This window comes from Nicotiana attenuata, chromosome 10, assembly GCF_001879085.1.
Source record: "Nicotiana attenuata strain UT chromosome 10, NIATTr2, whole genome shotgun sequence".
Classification (NCBI taxonomy): domain Eukaryota; kingdom Viridiplantae; phylum Streptophyta; class Magnoliopsida; order Solanales; family Solanaceae; genus Nicotiana; species Nicotiana attenuata.
Window position 1 is genome coordinate 39,386,463 of NC_031998.1, and position 4,203 is coordinate 39,390,665.

Genomic DNA, 4,203 nt, shown 5'->3' on the forward strand with positions numbered 1-4,203 from the left:
AATTTTTCACATAATAGCTTTTCGGCTACGCGTCGGACTACTCACGCAAATCGAGGTGTAGCTAAAAGATGTTCTTAAGGCCTCGAGATGCAAAATTTATTTTAAAAATAAGTGATGACTTTTTGGGTCATCACAATCTCCACCTCTAAAACAACCGTTTGTCCTCAAACGGACATAAGAAGGAAGTACCCGAGTCGGGGAAAAGATGGGGATAACGGCTCCGCATATCGGACTCGGACTCCCAGATCGATGCCTCAGCAGACTTTCCTCTCCACTGAACACGAACAGAAGGAAAACTCTTCGATCTCAACTGACGAACCTGCTGGTCTAGAATAGCTACCGGCTCCTCCTCATAAGACAAGTCCTTGTCCAACTGGACAATGCTGAAATCTAACACGTGGGATGGATCGCCGTGATATTTTCGAAGCATGGACACATGAAACACTGGATGCACGGCTGATAAACTAGGCGGCAATGCAAGTCTATAAGCCATCTCTCCCACTCGATCAAGGAACTCGAACGGGTCAATGAATCTAGGGCTAAGCTTGCCCTTCTTCCCAAATCTCATCACGCCCTTCATAGGCGACACTCGAAGCAATACCCGCTCACCGACCATGAAAGCTAAATCTCGAACCTTGCGGTCGGCATAACTCTTTTGCCTGGACTGAGCTGTACGAAGCCTATCCTGAATGATCCTGACCTTATCCAAGGCATCCTGAACCAGATCCGTACCCAACAACCGAGCCTCCCCCGGCTCAAACCACCCAACCGGAGACCGACACTGCCTACCATATAAAGTCTCATAAGGAGCCATCTGAATACTCGATTGGTAGCTGTTGTTTTAGGCAAACTCTGCTAAAGGCAAAACTGATCCCACGAGCCTTCAAAGTCGATGACACAAGCTCGGAGCATATCCTCCAAAATCTAAATAGTCCGCTCGGACTGCCCGTCCGTCTGAGGATGAAATGTTGTGCTCAACTCAACCTGTGTGCCCAACTCTCGCTGAACTGCTCTCCAAAAATATGAGGTAAACTGCGTACCTCGGTCCAAAATAATAGACACGGGCACACCATGAAGACGAACAATCTCCCGAATATAGATCTCAGATAACCTCTCGGAAGAATAGGAAACTGCCACATGAATGAAATGCGCTGACTTGGTCAGCCTATCAAAAATAACCCACACTGCATCGAACTTCCTCTGAGTCCGTGGGAGTCCAACAACGAAGTCCATAGTGATCCGCTCCCACTACTCAGGAATCTTAATCTTCTGGAACAAACCACCAGGCCTCTGATGCTCATACTTAACCTGCTGGCAATTCAAACACCGAGCCACATATGCAACGATATCCTTCTTCATTCTCCGCCACCAAAAATGCTGCCACAAATTCTGAAACATCTTTTCGGCGCCCAGATGAATAGAGTACTGGGAGCTATGGGCCTCCTCTAAAATCAACTCTCGAAGTCCATCCACATTAGGCACACAAACTCGACCCTGCAATCTCAAAACTCCACCATCACCTAAGGAACCTGCTTGGCACCTCCGTGCTGCACCGTGTCTCTAAGGACACACAAATGGGGATCATCACACTGCCAATCACGGATATGCTCCAATAAAGAAGAACGAGCGACCGTGCAAGCTAACACACGACTGGGCTCGGAAACATCCAGCCTCACGAACTGATTGGCCAAAGCCTGAACATCCAAAACAAGCGGTGTCTCACCGATCAGAATATAAGCAAGACTTCCCATACTGTCTGACTTCCTACTCAAAGCATCGACCACCACATTGGCCTTTCCCGGATGATGTAAGATGGTGATATCATAGTCTTTCAACAACTCCAACCACCTTCTCTGCCTCAAATTCAACTCATTCTGCTTGAACAAATATTGCAGACTCTTATGATCCGTGAACACCTCACACGCCACGCCATACAGATAATGCCTCCAAATCTTCAACGTGTGAACAATGGCTGCTAACTCCAAATCATGAACCGGGTAGTTCTTCTCATGAATCTTCAACTGCCGTGAAGCATAAGCAATGACCTTGCCATCCTGCATCAACACTCCACCAAGCCCAATGTGAGATACATCACAATAAACTGTATATGGCCCTGAACCTGTGGGCAAAACCAATACTGGCGCCGTAGTCAAAGCTGTCTTGAGCTTCTGAAAGCTCGCCTCACACTCGTCCGACAAACTGAACTGGGCACCCTTTTGGGTCAACCTGGTCATCGAGGCTGCGATAGATGAAAACCTCTCCACAAACCGACGATAGTAGCCTGCCAACCCTAAGAAACCCCGAATCTCTGTAGCTGATGCTGGTCTAGGCCAGTTCCTGACTGCCTCAATCTTCTTCGGATCAACCTGAATACCCTCATACTATATGACCCAGGAATGCAACTAAACTCAACCAGAACTCACACTTCGAAAACTTAGCATACAACTAACTATCCCTTAGAGTCTGAAGAACCACTTGAAGGTGCTGCTCGTGCTCCTCCCGGCTGCGGGAATATATCAAAATATCATAAATGAAGACTATCACACGAATCCAGATAAGGCCTGAACACTCGGTTCATCAAATCTATAAAAGCTGCTGGGGCATTTGTCAACCCGAACGACATCACCAAGAACTCATAATGCCCGTACCGAGTGCGGAAAGCTGTCTTAGGGACATTGGATGCCCTAATCCTCAACTGATGGTAGCCAGATCTCAAGTCAATCTTTGAAAATACCTTGGCACCCTGAAGCTGATCAAACAAATTATCAATCCTCGGCAGCGGATACTTATTCTTGATCGTAACCTTGTTCTATTGCCGGTAATCTATACACATCCGCATCGATCTATCCTTTTTCTTGACAAACATCACCGGCGCACCCCAAGGCGAAACACTGGGTCTAATGAAACCCTTCTCAAGTAAGTCTTGCAACTGCTCCTTCAACTCTTTCAACTCAGGCAGGGGTATAGAAATGGGCTGAGTGCCCGAAGCCAAATCAATGCAGAAATCAATATCCCCGTCGGGTAGCATACCCGACAGGTTTGAAGGAAGTACTTCAGGAAACTCCCGAACAACGGGCACAGAATCAATAGAAGGGACCTCAGCACTAGAATCGCGAACATAAGCCAAATAAGCCAAACACCCCTTCTCGACCATACGCCGAGCCTTCACATAAGAGATAACACTACGGGTAGAATGACCAGGAGTCCCTCCCCACTCTAAACGAGGTAAACCCGGTAAGGCTAAGGTCACAGTCTTGGCATGACAGTCCAAGATAGCGTGGTAAGGTGATAACCAGTCCATCCCCAATATAACATCAAAATCAACCATGTCCAGAAGCAACAAATCTGCACGGGTCTCAAGACCCCCAATCACCATAATACAAGAACGATGGACTCGATCTACCATAATAGAATCACCCACCGGTGTAGACACATATACAGGGGCACTCAAGGAATCACTAGGCATGACCAGATACGGTGCAAAATAAGATGACACATAGGAGTAGGTAGACCTTGGATCAAATAAAACTAAAGCATCTCTGCCACAAACCAGAACAGTACCTATGATAACTACATCGGAAGCCTCAGCCTCAGGCCTGGCTGGAAGAGCATAACATCGAGGCTGGGCCCCACCACCCTGGACTACATCTATGGGATGGCCTGAAGCTGGCTGGCCTCCACCTCTAGCGGTCTAAGCTCTACCTCTAGCACCTCTACCTCCACCTCTAGCGCCTCTACCCCCACCTCTAGCTGGCTGGGCGGGCTGTGGAACACCTGGTGCCTGAACCATAGCATGGGAACCCTGCTGCTGCGACTGAGTACCCACCAATCTCGAACAAGCCCTCCGGATATGACCATACTCACCACACTCATAGCATCCACCTGAGTGTTGCGGCTGAGGAAACTGAGACTGACCCTGGCGACTTGAATGGCCACCCCGAAAACTCTGGAGCGGCGGTGCACTGATAGGAGCTGGTGGTGCACTGTAGGGCTGCTGATCAGAATACTGCATAGGAGAACCACGACCACCTGAAGCACCATGAGAAACCTGAAGTGCTGACTGAAAAGGCCTAGGAGGATGGCCTCTACCATACGAATCCCTGCTTCCAGACGAGGCACCACTGAATCTGCCTGAATGACGGGGCCTCTTGTCCGACCCATGACCACCTCCCTGCGACAGAACCATCTCCACTCTCCTGGCCA